The sequence below is a fragment of the Euprymna scolopes genome, chromosome 31 (genome assembly GCF_053919585.1).
Source record: "Euprymna scolopes isolate OS-2025 chromosome 31, ASM5391958v1, whole genome shotgun sequence".
In the NCBI taxonomy this organism is placed as follows: domain Eukaryota; kingdom Metazoa; phylum Mollusca; class Cephalopoda; order Sepiida; family Sepiolidae; genus Euprymna; species Euprymna scolopes.
In genome coordinates, this window is record NC_136512.1 from 71,468,949 (window position 1) to 71,485,841 (window position 16,893).

At 36.8% G+C, this 16,893-nt stretch overlaps 1 pseudogene; it reads right to left on the minus strand.

Annotated features, from left to right (window-relative positions):
- Positions 1 to 8,942: 8,942 nt before the first annotated feature.
- Positions 8,943 to 9,067, minus strand: LOC145255972 (U2 spliceosomal RNA; annotated as a pseudogene).
- Positions 9,068 to 16,893: the final 7,826 nt, after the last annotated feature.

A 16,893-nucleotide genomic window follows, 5' to 3' on the forward strand; every position in this document is an offset into this window, starting at 1 on the left:
AGAGTGTGGTCTTATGGTGGCATCACAGACAGGACTAAGTGTAACATGAAGGGCTGTCCATTATCATGTAAGTAAGAAGACATACTAGATAAGTGAAAATGATATTAGGATAAGGTTGGAATCGAACCCTGTAAGCAAGTGTTAAAAGATAATGGAAAATAGAATGTTAGAAATTCAGTCCATTGTTAATTCTATTAGAAATAGTTAAATATTGTTTATGTCGGAAAAAGAGTCCATTGTCCATTCTTTTAGAAATCTAGATATTAAATATGTCAGTTAAATGAATGCACAATGCGAGTTAAAATATCTTATTTTAAAAATAGGTTAGAATTAGAATTGAGGATTATTTTGTTTGCCAAAATTGTATTTGGACAAACATATGTAAAGCCACGTGAAAATTAGTCACGTTTGAAAAACACACTTGTGATGTCATAAACAAAAGAGGATTTCTCAATATAGGAATCTGAGGGTTCGGAGTTAGAAGAGTTTATCAGAAGAGTTGATCAGACAGAGTTGAAAGTCGACAGTTGATGAGAGATAGTCAGTTGGAGAGGAGAGCCCCTTAGAAGCGAAGAGTAGAAGATTAGACCATGTAGATCCAAGTTTGAATTTCTGACGTCATCGACCGGTCGATAAGATGAATAAAGAAATCACCATTTATGTTTTGAGCTGTTCGTTTCGTCATTCCTTACAACAAAAAAGGTAAATGTGTTTATCATCATCTTGCTAATTCCTACCCTCTGATGAGAAGGATAGTATTTCTTCGAAACTCCGCGGATTAAGGACTATCCACTTATTAAGTGTTTCCTTTTCAGATTAAATATGTTTTTAACTCTTTTTCAAAGTGTTTTTAACATGTTTTATTAACTATTTGCTCTTACACACACACACACACACATATATATATATATATATATAGATAGATAGATAGATAGATAGATAGATAGATGAAACGGAGAAAAGCGGATATACTAAATGATGCAATCTAATTACTATAATGTTGAGGTAAATCTTCATCCCCTCTTTCGTCTTTTTGTATCATCTCGCGCTTCCATTTCTCACGCCCCTTTTGTTTTTCAATGTTATAGATGTTCAAAAATCGTTTTGTTTTGTTGTTTTGTTTGTTTGTTTGTTTGTTTGTTTGTTTGTTTGGGGTTTTTTGGGGTTTTTTTTTTAGAAAATAAAATGATAATGTGATGCAAGGATGTCTAGTTGCGAAAGCGTAAGATTCGGGTTGGACATAGATAAAAGAGCAAAAACAATGGGACTAACAAGACAAGAAGAAAAAGAAGAAAAAAGAACAAGAAAAAGAAGGGGAAAAGGGGGTGATAAAAAAGAGAAGAAAAAAGAAAGGACAACAACAACAGCAAGAAAAGAAGAAGAAGAAGAAGAAGAAGAAGAAGAAGAAGAAGAAGACAAATACGAAGAAAAGAAGAATAAGGAAAGAGAAGGAAGAGAAAAGGTGAAAATAGGAAAAAGAAGAAAATCAGGCAGAAAAGAAGAAGAAGATTAAGAAGAAGAAGAAAAAGAAGAAGAAGAAAAAGAAGTAATGTAAAACGAAGAAAATAAAGATATATGGTGAGAAAAGGAAGAAAAATAACAAAAAAGAAAAAAAAGAAGGAAAAAAAAATAAACGTTAATATTACGAAAAAAGGAAAGTGAGAAAATTATGAAGAAGGGAAATTGAGACAGACGAGAACAAAAACAATAAACAACACCAAAAAGCAAAAAAAAAAAAAGAAGAAAAATACAACAAAAAAAGAAAGAACTAAAGAATATAGTGATGCCAGATAAAAAAAAGGAAAAAAAAAGAAGAAAAAGACAAAAAAAGATAAGACGACTCAGACTCAAATAATAACAGTGGCAAAAATTTGCGTAGGTTTTAATCCTTTGCCTTACAATTCCATCCACGACCGGAAGGAAACGTTATCTTTAATAGCATTTCTGAGGATTCTAATGTTACTACGCGCTCTTCTCGTCAGAAATGATGCAGAATTCATCTATGGTCGTTCGCCACAGGCGATCATCGTCAATGTTATGAACGCTTCTATTGCGTCTGTTGTATAATGGCCGCCATTTTGTGAGCTCTCCGTTTGTGAGTCCAAAAACGAAGTTCGAATTTCATTTATTTATAAGATGCGGCCACGTATCGTTATGAGAGGTTATGTCCGCTTTACGCTTACTCTAATGGTGATCTACCTTATTGCCCGACTAATGTAGAACCACGGGATACGGAAGCCCCAGGATACGGTTTTTTTTCAGGTCAGAATACGATGTCTTTCCGGCCCCTGGTTACGGTATTTGCCCGCCTTACGGTGTTATGTATAATGTTATTTGATTTTACACATGTGTATTATATACTATACTGTATTTTGTTATTAATTTTTAATGCAGTAGCCCGGGGTCTACTGTACACGGACTCCTGTCGACACGACAGGGTGGAACGATAAAATTGTCGCCCTAGAAAAGACCACATGATTCCATTTCTGTTTGATGAAATCAGTTTTCTTTATTTATTGCAGGCCATCTACTAGTTGACCAGTTGTATACAAATCCTAAGTGCGATAAGAACCTTCTATGATGTCTCTGCACCGCTGGATTGTGAATAACAGGGACGTGCCCAGTGTGATGAAAATAAAGTTTCCAGCCATGGTTATGGTCTTTAGTGCGGCTTAAAGTGAGGGCCACATCATGCCACCTCACATCTTCTAAGTCGGCTTCAAAGTCAACACCAAAGTGTACCTGGATGTGCTGAAGAGTGTGGTGTTCCCTAGTGCAATTAGGTGGCTGCTGGTAGACTCTGGTTCACAAGGCCAAAGAGACCCAGACTTTGCTTCAGAAGGGGTGCTACAACTTTCTACCTTTCTTTCACTGCCTCCTACTCTTCCCCCGATGTTGCTGTCACTAAAAATGCAATATGCTAGAAAAACTGTTCGTAAGAAAAAAAAAATTATTAGTGGAGAACCTATAAACAGGCTACCGTAAGGTTTATACGGCATAATCACGTTCACACACACACACACACACACACACACACACACACATTGGCTGAAAAATGCGAAGCTCGTTGTTTGTTTGTTTACAAAACAAGCGGTTTGTTGAGCACTGTAAAAGTGGTGGACGGATGTTTGTTTAAATAGACATTCAGACAGGTTATTTGCGGACATCGCTTCCGTGGTCGAGTGGGAGAACTGCCGACTGTCAACACGACGGTTCTAGGTTCAATCCTTGGCTTGGTAGAGGTGCTAGTCTAGCGGCACTGATGAGTTGTGATACAACGAAGCAGGACCGTATGACTACAAGTATATATATATATATATATATATATATATATATATATAATCACATTGACACACCGGTTCCCGTTAGATCACCGAAGTTAAGCAACGTTGAGCCTGGTTAGTACTGAAGTGGGTGACCATTTGGGAATTGCGTGTGCTGTGTCTGCTTTTCGCTTATCTTGACATTGTTTCCAGTCGTCTAGCACTTCCTACCACTGGACTCAAGCAGTGCCGATTAAGGATTGCGCAACGTTTGTCCCATAATTATACGCAGAGCTACCCCTACAGGGTGTGTCCATTGTCTCTTGGAACAGAACGGAGGCATCGACTATGAGTTTAGTACTAGTGGCAGTTCTCAAGAGTGTTTACATTTTTAAAACATTTATTTAATTTCAGTAAGTTTTATGAGATCAAGGTGTTAATCCCTTCTTGAGCTAACACTTTATTCCGTTATGATTTAAATTTATATCCGAGGGCTCTTTTATGAATAGATGTTGTTCACTTTATGGCTGCTATTTGTATCTTGTTACAGCTTGGTCTTCCAGGGATTGCTTCTAAGTATTTCTGGATATTCTTTTTTATTAAGCCAGTTGCTCCTATCACAACCGATATAATGTTTATTTCTTTCAGAGACCATGTTGTTTTTAGATCATTTTTTAGGTCCTGATATTTTGTTATTTTTTCCCGTTCAGCTCTATTAAGGCCAAAATCACGAGTGTGTGTGTCAATTATTTGCGTGTTATTGAAATGTACATGTTAACTGAACATTCAAATATGTTTCAAAGCAGATTTAAATGTTTAGCAGAAGCTAAAGACACCCTTTAAAAAAAATTCTTCGGTTTCATCTTATAACAGCGGACAGACGTGTGTATGCAAATTGCCGTGTGCGAAATGACGACACGGTAGGGAAAAAAATGGACTACGAAAGAAGAACATGTGCACTAGAAGAAGAGCACGTTCGAGAGCACGTTCAAAACGACGTTCGAAGAGGACAGAGGATAGAGAGATAAGGAACACGATCACGTTAGATTCAGGAAAGTACTCGGAAGTAAATGTCTTTGTTAGATAAAAAAAGGAGTCGAATTATTACTAGCAGGGACACCCAACGCTGCCTGGGAATGAATGAGGATTAACGGATGTTTAACCTTCCCATATTTTATTGTCATCGAAATCGGTAAAATCGCCCATTTTTTAATCATCCCAGTTCATCTTAGTTCACCATACATTGTAGTCTACATTGCACTGTAGAGAACCTACCGTTGATTTTATAATTAATTATCATTAGTTTAAATGCAAAAGTCAAGTATCATGTTTCAGTTGTGATCTAAACAGAAACATTCATTTCGAACGCGCCCTTGCCATATCAAAGAACCTACTATTGATTTTGATATGCCCGTCCTTTCTACTTGTGCGGTGATGATGGCTTGAATTTAAATTTAAAATTAAAATCTCAAACATCATGCTTAATTGTGCTCTAAACAGAAACATTTATTTAGAAAACGTCCCTGCCATATCAACGAGCATACCGTTGATTTTATTTTGCGTGCCTTCCTACTTTTTTTTTACGTGGTGGTCACCACTTATCAAGGCCCGGAAGCCACTCGGGGATAAGGGTTATTGCGTGTACGATAATCGATGGGATAGTATCGTAGTAATCGTTAGTATTGGAGATTTGATAAAGTGTCTTACTTAAGGGGGGCGGTCCATCAGGGATTTGTTTATGTTAGACTTGAAGACATCCAAGTTGCATGGTAACAAAACTTCTTAAAGACACTCATGATGTTAAGCTGTATGAGGCCTTAACTTTAGTAAAAATTGACAGTTCTTTATTTCATTGGAGTTTTTTTTTATATAGATTACCGATATTTGTATCTTGTATCAGAATCTCTTTGATAAGACGTGCTGTTAGAAAACCTATCTAAAACCCTGCCAGACACAAAATACATTCGAGAGAATTTTCAAAAAAATCGGCACAGCCGTTTAGTTCATAGAGAACGAACTTACACACACACAGACAACAGACACAATTCCTTATATATATATATAATACTTGTTTATTGTTATATAAACATGGTCACATCCTGCTGCTACGAATAGCCACTTGTTTCAATCAAACAACAGATATCATCAGGCAGCGACTTGATTATTCAAAAGTTCAATGAATAAACTATTCATAAGATTATTTTATATATATATAAACAGTAAAACCCGAAACGGAATTAAAAATTAGTAACAAAATACAGTACAATCTATAATACATATGAAATAACATTATAAATAACACCGTAAGGCACATACCGTAACCAGGGGACGAAAAAACATCATATTCCACATCGTAACCTGAAAAAACATATCCCGGGGCCACCGTGTCCCTGGGTTCTAATATATATATATATATATATATATATATATATATATATATATATATATATATATATATATATATATATATACGAGCAAACAGTTAATAAAACATGTTAAAAACACTTTGAAATGAGTTAAGTAAGATCTTTGACTTACTTGTTGTTTAATCAAATACTTTTGCATGCAAAATCCGATCCCGCATTTTGCTAATTCCAACCCTCTGATGAGAAGGAAAGTATTTCTTCGAAACTCCGCGGATTAAGGACTATCCACTTATCTAGTGTTTCCTTTTAAGATTAAATATGTTTTTAACTCATTTCAAAGTGTTTTTTTTTATTAACTGTTTGCTCGTATTATAAGCTCTATCTCCTATTTGGTTTTATCGAGCTTTTACATCTGGCTGAGATAACTTTATAAATATTAATTCTTTAATATTTATAATATACTTTAGTTTTACCATCTTGGATCATTTTGGTAAATTTAATTGTAATTTTTATTTTATATATATATATATATATATATATATATATATAGAGAGAGAGAGAGAGAGAGAGAGAGAGAGAGAGAGAGAGAGAGAGAGAGAGTTGGTAGATAGATAGATAGATAGATAGATAGATAGATAGATAGTGATAAGATGATGTCTGATATTTATCGCAAATAGCTCTGATGAAATTTCTCCCTTTACGAGTTCAATCTTTTACAAAATCTCCTGAACTCGCTTTATCGTTTTTCTACGCTGTCCCCTAAAATCCAAAATGGCGGAGGCTAAAATGATGATGACGAAGGGCATAAATCTTGAAAATATCGCAATCGCCATCGTCGTTGCCGCTTTCAAGGAACATGATTGGCTGGACATGATCGAATGGGAACAAGTTATCGCTGTTAATATAAACCCCGTCGACATAAAAGCTAAACAAAAAATGATATAAAATGTCAATATTAAACTAATTCGGAAGCAAAAGGACGCCATTAATATCTGATGTGTTCGCTATCATGGTTTTATGCGTTCGGATTTCCCATTTTCGTTTATCAATTAACTAGAAGGGCGGGGGATTTGCCCGGGCGTAAAATACACTTAAATACGATATTTTAATTTCCCAGAGTTTTTTAAAATCCTATTTTCACCCCAAACAAGGAACAGTGTCCCTTTGATGTAGGGGTCTACTATCGTGTATATAAGTTGCAAGAATACTATGTAGGGAGTTGAGCAGCAAGATGTCTGTTCACATGACACTTGAACTTCTGCATGTCAGTACAGTTGTGAAAGCAAAGTTCCGGAAGGGAGTTCCAAAGTCTAGCAGTTCTGGGGTATAAACTATTAAAGTAGAAAACTCTCTTACATCTAGGGATCTGTACTGTGTAGGGATAGGATTTAGCTGCTTGACAGGTTTGTCGGGGGTATTTACGTCAAGGGGTACAAGTGCTTTCGTATATATTATTATAGAGTCGTGATTTCTAAAGTAAAAAAGTACTTGGGTGCTATCAGTTAGAATCGAAACTCTCGCATTCAAAGCTGGTGACGTTACCACTGTACCAACGTGACACGTATGTTAACTGACTAAAAATTAAAAATAAACTAATATGAATACACAAACTGTTTAACGATTTTTTTTTTTTTTCAATTTTGACATTTAAGACTATTTTAATCGGCTAAAGACCCATAAAAGAACTGTCCGTAAAAAATCCAATCATCTGAGGTCCATAGCGCCACTCTGCGACTTTTAGTTTCGGGGGAGATAAAGTTTGAAAATATAGAGACAGACAGACAGACAGACATACAGCCCTTTATATATTGAATTTTGAACGAGATGATTCCCTCATATAAAAGATGAACAACGATACATATAATATATATTATTTATTTTACTTTTTAAAACAACAATCTACGTGCACGTGCTTCGCTGTTTTACAACTCATCAACGTAGCTTGACTCTATTAGAGTTCGAACCTCGGACTATAGGTTTGCATAGTCGAGTGCGTATACAGTTACGCTAATATTATTTGCTATTCTAGTACCGCTTTTAAATTTATTTTGTTGTTTATTTTTTAACGATAATAAAATATTTAGTATCAGCGTCTTCTATCTAGTCCTAACAATGCCGATAGCCATTAGTCGCGTGCTCTCGTGTAATGAATGAATGCGTGAATGTAGGATTTACATGAAATTCTTAAAGATAAACTACCGAAAAATGGGCTGAAATGACTTAAATAAATAAAAAGTAAATGACTTAGAATGACTGTAATGAACTTAAGGATGAATTGAATTACCTTAAGAATGACTTGAATGCTTAAACAATAACTGGAATCCTTCAAAAACAACTTGAATGATCTGGAGAATGACTTGAATGGCTTTGAGACTGACTGGTTATAAAGCGGGTGATCATTTTACAATGAATTAATACGGAAAAGTGATCCCCCACTTTATATCACAAAGTTACAAACATAAAAGTACAGCATGTAGTAAGAACAGATACTAAACTTTGATCTTGACCAAAAGGGTATTTATTTGCTTCCCCACCGAGCAAATTAGGCACAAGGCTGATTTTTAATGTGAGGAGTGAAGGGGAAATGGGGACCAACTTCCCGCGGAAAAGGGAAGCTGGATAGTGAAAATTGGTATGAAGGGTTGCCCCTACATTGACCAAAGTCTTATAAGTGGGGTCGGTATTTATTTGCTCCCCCGCCGAGCAAATAAGGCACAAGGCCGATTTTTAATGTGAGGACTGAAGGGGAAATGAGTACCAACTACCCGGGGAGTAGGGGAGCTAGATAGTGACAATTGGTATGAAGTGTTTGTATTTATTTGCTCCCCCCACCGAGCAAATTAGGCGCAAGGCCGATTTTTAATGAGAGGACTGAAGGGGAAATGAGTACCAACTACCCGGGGAGTAGGGGAGCTAGATAATGACAATTGGTATGAAGTGTTTGTATTTATTTGCTCCCCCCACCGAGCAAATTAAGCGTAAGGCCGATTTTTAATGTGAGGACTGAAGGGGAAATGAGTACCAACTACCCGGGGAGTAGGGGAGCTAGATAGTGACAATTGGTATGAAGTGTTTGTATTTATTTGCTCCCCCCACCGAGCAAATTAGGCGCAAGGCCGATTTTTAATGTGAGGAGTGAACGGGAAATGGGTGCCAACTCCCCGGAGAGTAGGGGAGCTGGATAGTGACAATTAGTATGAAAGGTTGCCCCTACATTGACCAAGGTTTTATATGTGGGGTTGGTATTGGAGTGAAGGGGATATGAGGACCAACTTCCAGGGTGGAAGGGGAGCTGGATAGTGACAATTTGTATGAAGGGTTGCTCCTAAATTGACCAAGGTCTTATATGTGGAGTTGCCTCCACATATGGTCTTTGCTTGCAGTATCTGCCGGAACAGATACTACACTTTGATCTTGGCCAAAAGGCCAAGAAAAGCTGTATTTATTTGCTCCCCCACCGAACAAATTAGGCACAAGGCCAATTTTTAATGTGAGGAGTGAAGGGGAAATGGGGACCAACTCCCCGGGGAGTGAGGGAGCTGGATAGTGACAATTGGTATGAAGAGTTGCCCCTACATTGACCAAGGTCTTATATCCCCACATATGGTCTTTGCTTGCAGTATCTGCCGGCCAGATACTGCACTTTGATCTTGGCCAAAAGGCCAAGAAAAGCTTAAAAAAGAACAGCATCTAATAACAACAGACCTTTGATCTTAACCAAAAATGCCAAGCACAAAAGTGTTACGGACGGACCGACGGACCGACGGAGTGACTTAAATGCATGCGACTAAAAATAGGGGCGATATTTATTAAGGAAAACGCATTCCTTCATCTCCTAGGTAGAAGATGCGAATACCGAATATTTGCATTATCGCAAAAAAAATCAACAACAATAAAATAAATTTAAAAGCGATAAAAAAAAAAATAGCAAATAATATCGGCAGAGGCCCGTAGCGGAACGGTATACGCACTCGACTATCAAGCCTATGGTTCGAGCTCTAATACAATAAAACTACGCTGATGAGCTGTAGAGCAGCGAAACACGTATACATAGACTACTATTTAAAAAAGAAAAATGCACAATATATATATATATATATATATATATATATATATATATATATATAAATATAAAATATATTTTAGTCATCGACATACAGTCCTGTTTCGTTGTTTCACAACTCATCAGTGCCGCTAGACTAACACCTATCCCAAGCCGAGGATCGAACCTAGAACCGTCGTGATGACAGTCGGCAGTTCTACCCCCGACTACGGAAGCGGTGGCCACAACTAATCTGTCCGAATGTCTATTTAAATAAACATCCGTCCGCCACTCGTAAAGTGCTCAAACGTTTGTTTGTAAACAAACCGCGAGCTTCGCATTTTTTCAGCTAAATTAAGTAGCGAGTGAGATTATTTACGATAGTGCTCAACCCAAGAGGGGGGCTTTATAAAATAACAATATGGCCCCTATTTTTAGGACGTAAACATATATATATATATATATATATATATATATATATATATATATATATATATGTTTACGTCCTAAAAATAGGGGCCATAAAACTAATTATATGATATCCTAGGTAGGAGTTATTATTGGGAAAAAAAAAAGGATTCCAGCAGAATGCTTTATTATAAGGAAAAACCATTCCAAAAGTCAAAGCGTATTATTTATATTTTTATGTTCAGAAAATTTAAATGAGATAGGTAATCGGTACCGTCGGTTTCAAACCTGATATATGAGCTTGATTTGGGGATCTATAACGGTCTCCTATTATCAGGTTTGAAACCGAGAGTACCGATGACTTATCTCATCTAAACTTTCTGAAAATAAATAAATAAATATATATATATATATATATATATATATATATATATATATATATATATATATATATATATATATATATATACTAGCAGGACCCTTGTACGGGCGTTGCACGGTGGAAGTATACCCCCCACTTCACCTGTAAAAAAAAAAAATTAACTTACGGTTGTTAGTGTGAGTCACTACTGGTCCAGTGTAATAGCGGGCACTGGTGCCGTGGTAAAAATGAATGTACCATGGCGACGCATTTAGTATATATTCATACAATAAAGAATTTTGCTTTTAAATAATTGAGTATATTTTCTAATGATTTGTTCCGATAAAAGAAATTACGGAATTTTATATAACGAAATATGTAGAGTAAATAACATTGTTCCCTAAAAAATGTGTTCGTTTCATTTCGTTCAATAAACTTCCCTATTTTCTTTAGGCATAATATTTTTTAAGCGCATATATTTGGAAGCTAGCTTCTTCCATTTAGTTCTGACGAAGACGTCGTCGTTTTTTATGTTTTTAGGAAAAATCTTTTTAAAAAATCACAAATATTTGGGAGCTAATCTCTTCAATATATAAATACATATGAAATGCGTCGTTTTTAAACATCACCAATGTAGACACAATGTGTTTAATCGTAAAAAATCACAGTTTTGTTGATGTTTTGACAACGACATCGTCGTCGTCGTCGTTGTGGTAGACACTGAAGATAAAGAAGGAGAAAGTTATACGTCGTCTTAGTCGTCATCGTCGTAGACACCGACGACTACAACGAAAGAGAATCTTTAAAATTTGTAAATGTAAGTAAGTAAATAGGTTATTTGAAGGTAGTTTAATAATCTTCTTTTTCATCTTGCATGTCTGTAATGACCTATGTAGTAAATGAACTTGACTCCGGGCCCAAAAATATGTCTCTTAGTCATGTCATATTTTAACGTCAGTAAGTTTTTGTTTATGAAGCGAATAACAGGATTTCTGAATATGAGAATTTTCAGACCCCAGCCAGTCAGAATAGACGGAATATGAAAAGGGAGACTTTATTATTTATGAATCCGAAATTGGAAAGATAATGTTATGCGCATGTATCTGTGATCACAGTATCTGTGACACATGTAGAATTAGTTCCGATGACAACTGGTAGCGGTTGTAGGACTAAATATTTTGAGAAAAAATTGGGACTCCTTCCTCTAAAAATGTTGCGATTGGTGTCGCTCGTCGGATGCAACGTAGTATTTTATTATCACGACTGAATGTGTCTAAAATGGTGTTCGAAAGCTACATAAGATGTTGGTTATTAGCCTAGATGTATTGAATTTAAATGTGGCATCTGTTGTTGGAAACCTTATGATACTTAGTATATATATATATATATATATATATATGTGTGTGTGTGTGTGTGTGTGTGTGTGTGTGTGTGTGTGTGTGTGTGTGTGTGTGTGTGTGTGTGTAGATAGAGAGAGAGAGGGGGGAGATAAGTAATGAGACAATTCCAATATTTTTCCCGATTCCGATACAATTGCCGATTTCGATTTCGATTCTTTATAAATTTCTAAATGTTTATCTATAGACTAGTAATTTTTCCAGATTACTGTAAAGACATGTTAATTTTCGATATATATTTAGATCTTATTTGGGCAGTGAATATCATGTGGTATTGAATATTTGGTCAGGGTTTACTTCTAGGGAAAACTATCCTCATGCCAGGTTTCTCTGGTAAACCCCTGCACAGAGAGACCTTAGACACTCGAGGATAATGCATAGTAGACATTCAAGTTCTCTCCAGGCATTCAAGTTCTGTATGTGTTTGTATGTGTATTGAGGCAACATATTTCCCTAAAGACAAACATTGTATATAACAGAATATCTCTGCTTCATTAGTCATTTTTCTAGTTTTTCTGATAATACGAGGTGCTTTAAATAAGTTTCTGGACATTTTTCTCATGTGGACTTTTATTGATAGTACACACATTCACTTCGAAGTAATCAAAAAATTTCCCCACTCTTTATCTGTGCCAAAACCAAAACGTAGATTTGATGAACAAAGTTTCTTTCTTAGAAGTGCACGCCTGTGGAACTCTCATCCGTTTGCCTGTTTCCCACCTGACTACAACCTGAATGTCTTCAAGTCCAACATAAACAAATTCCTGATGAACCGTCCCCTTAAGTAAGACACTTTATCAAATCTCCAATACTAACGATTACTACGATACTATCCCATTGATTACACGCAATAACCCTTATCACCGAGTGGCTTCCGGGCCTTGATAAGTGGTGACTACCTTGTAAAAAACGGAAAAAAATCTCCGGCTGCAATGCACTTGTTGTAACATTCCAACAATTATGAAAAGCCCCATGGGAGTTCTCTTGTGTGTGCGTGTCAATGACCCTCGTAACAGCCTCTTTCATCTCCTTAATTGTCTCATGGCAAGAACCTCTAAAGTTTTCTGTTACATATTCGTTATCATCGAGTTCTCACTGGGGTTATCATTGAGGGGCACTTTTTACGTTTGGGTGTATACACTGTATAACATCAAAGATTCCGTGTGATTGTCTCTAATATAAATGGTTGTGTGTTTGATTATCATAAAGGGAATCGTGTGTGTGACATGTAATTTCTGAACCTACCTCTGCTTCTTCAAAACGGACCATCTGGAAATTTCTCATCCTGGAGGGAGACTTGATACCTGTTTGACGAAGATTTATCACTCCAAGACGATGAATGTGTTTTATAGTTTTTTATTTCACTTTCCCCAGAGGTCCTGCAGCAGGTGGAAGTGAAATCTGCTTGTGTGGGTTCTTCTTCACACACGTCAGCGTTCGTCTCCCCCCTCCCCAGTTAAGAGGGGGAGACCACGGAAAAACGTCCGTCTTCTTCAAAGCTCAAATCAAATCTCACAGATCTAGCCAACCCTGACCACGTCAGATATACGTAATCTGGTCAGCTGACCTTCGGTTCTGGTAAACGTGTCTACCTCCACGTTTACTCACCCCTCTCTCTCTCTCTCTCTCTCTCTCTCTCTCTCTCTCTCTCTCTCTCTCTCTCTCTCTCTCTCTCTCTCTCTGTAACATTTCCTTGAGCTTAGGGAATAACCAAAAGTCACAGGCAGCAACGTCTGGACTATAGGAAGAGTGAGTAACTGTCTTCATGTCCATCTTGGTCAAATACTTGGTGAAGTTGGGACAAACTTTGCGCAAATCTTCCACATCTTCACTTCCTCGCAAATAATTGTGTGTACAGTTCCCACACTGACATCAAACTGTGCACTTATTGTCTATATAGACACACGACGTTCCTTTTCCATGAAATTCTTTATTTGACTAATCAACTCTGGTGTACTGACTCCCTTACTCCTCCTACATCTCTCATCGTCCCTCACAGACTCGCTGTATATCTCTTATGTCACTCAAAAACTGATGCTCGATTCATGCAAGATGGTCCAAAAGCAGTCTGAAGCATTCCATACGTTTTTGTGGTATTTTTTTTCCAAGTTTAAAACAAAATTTTATTGCATATCGTTTTTCTAAGGTGCCCTCACGTCCAGATTGCATTTTTGAAATTCACCAACTGCGACAATCAGGCTTTAGTAGGATGTATTATTATTCTTGCTGTTGTTTATTTGAACCTGAAATCATAAAAATTGGTCACTTCTCTCTAAGTAGGGCTATGACAAGGGAATATTCATTCTTTTCATTATTTTGACTTTCGAGTATATATCAGTTCATATCTTATATGTTTTTAGATAGGGTGATGTGGTTCTCGATTGATTAAGTGTGTTTGAGAGTCAAAACCATAATAAGAATATTCTGTCGTCATAGCTCTAGTGATAAGTCACAACTTATCAAGGTCAAAAGCTATCCGAGGATAAGAGATGGATGGATTGTTAGTCGAATGATGAAGAATATTATTAGTAAGTTCATCAGAGCATATTCTGTGGAAGTACTTGTAAAATAAGGAAAGAGATGCAGCCATGCAACATGGGCTGGAGCCTGGCAGACAGTGCGAGACATAAGGTTATAATTTTTTTTTTACACCCCATCCAACTGAAAGAACCCAGTGGTTGGTGCACTAGCCAAGATGTAGCTACAATACTCCATGCACAGGTGAATAGGGGCTCTATAGAGATATACAATACTATTACATGTGAGGTGGTTTCTAGCTAGGTAGGGGGAGCCTACCTTCGTTGCTGATAAGTAGGGTTATGACAAGAGAATATTCTTTTCATTATTTTGACTCTTGAGTATATATCAGTTAATATCTTATTATATTGTTTTTAGATAGAGTGATGTAGTTCTCGATTGATTGACTGTGTCTAACTGTGTCGGATATATACTCGAGAGTCATAACAATGATAAAATTATTCTCTTGTCACAGCTCTACTCATAAGATATATAGCAATAACATACTGAATTTTCAAGAGTCTATGGCAATTTTTAATGCTGATGTAAAAAAAAAAAAGTCTGGAAACTTATTCAAAGCACCTCGTACATTGCGTATTTCTGTCGTATATTGGTTCCGTAGCTGTTTTTGTTTTGTTTTGTTTTTTAGTTTGTTTGTTTGTTTGTTTGTTTTTCAATTTTTTTCGGATATTTTCTCTTTATTTATTCAAGCGTCGTCAGGTCTTCGGGTATTAATCTAATTTATGTCTGCCGAGATCGAACAAGTTAAGTCATAAAGATGCTGCATGTGGGACGTGATCACGTGCAAGGCGCGTGACTAATAAAAGAAATTGCGTAATTAAAAAGGGTTAAAAGTAATTTATGTCGGTAAAGGATATTTTGCAGTCAATGGCTAAAGTAGACATTTGAAAATATTGTGACTAGATTCGTAATCGATATCGTTGATTGTGGGGTGTCTACCTTTTTTATAAAATGCTTCCGGGATTTTTAGCCTTTTTACATTGGGATCGTAATGTACAATTTCTGTGTTGGGAAGTAAGATGAGGTCCTGGATATGACCTTAAACTATATTCAATGGTGATGCCCCAGCTTGCGGGCTTTGGAGAGTGTGGGGCCACCCTTTAATTACTATTGCTCCCAGGTCAACTCTGACCCAGAGTTGTAGTACCTGTTAGGGTTCCAACTATGTGTTAAATAGAAACTGACTTGAAAAGGGACAAATATATTCTATGAAAAAATATTTTTCCGAATCACTGGATTCAGCATTAAAAGGGTAGATATACCGTAAAACAAAAACAACCAAACCAACCAAACGAAAGTAAAATATGTATTTACGAGAGGGGTTCAATATGTAATGTCCCTGACACATTTCTCATTGCAGTAGAGCAACGAAATTTGGCACAGTTATTTGTTTTTCTCTACATAGGGAACACACAGAAGTACGCGTTTCTCCATCGTGGTGCCAGAAGACTGTGAGCATGATCTTACCAAGGGATGCTGCACTCTGGCCTTCTTTGAATGTGGTGAGTTCAAGTACTTCCATTGCACTGACTATACTTTGGGTTTCATTCTGTGTAATCAGTAGGGCTAGGACAACAGCATATTCTTTTTTCCTTGTTTTGACTCTCGAGTTTGTATCCGTTGGTATCTTATATGCTTTTATACAGAGTGACGTGATTCTCGGTTGATTAATTGTGTCGAACTGTGTCAACCTTCTTTTTTATTTTTTTCCGATTTACGTATTAATCTTTTTGTCGTATTTGTAATTCTTGATAGTCAAAATAATGAAAAGAATATGCTGTTGTTATAGCTCTAGTAATTCGAAAAACTTTTAATCATCTTGTTGACACATCTCCAAATTAATCATCAAACATTCGACGCATTCTCGCTCCTAGAAAAAAAGCTCAGAAATCTGAATCCATCTCGCATACACGTTATTCATATGCAAAAGGTCAGGAATGATAGTTTCCATAGACTTCATACTGGTCTTGACCTCTTGGGCTATTTTTCGAATAGTTAAGCGTCGATCTTCCAAAATAGTAGCTTCAACTTGACTGACAAATGCTTCAACAATGGCAAGTTGGAACGACTACGTTTAGAAACTGTTTCGACAGGTTTCTGACTATGTTTGAATTCACGATGCTAGCGTTTTACTGCGTCACGTGATACGGCATCATTACCATACGTTTCTTTCATTTTGATCAAAAGTTTCCTGTGATGTGCGCCCTTTCAAATACAAAAACCGGGTTGTTTTAGGCCTTCGGGCCGGGATGAAAGTGTAGTATCTGTTCCGGCAGATACTGCAAGCAAAGGCCATATGTGGTGGCAACCACACATATAAGATCTTGGTCAATGTAGGGGTAACCCTTCATACCAATTGTCACTATCCAGCTCCCCTACTCCCCGGGGATTTGGTCCCCATTTTCCCTTCACTCCTCACTTTAAAAATCGGCTTTGTGCCTAATTTGCTCGGTGGGGGAGCAAATAAATGCTCTGTTCCGGCAGATATTGCAAGCAAAGACCATATGTGGTGGCAACC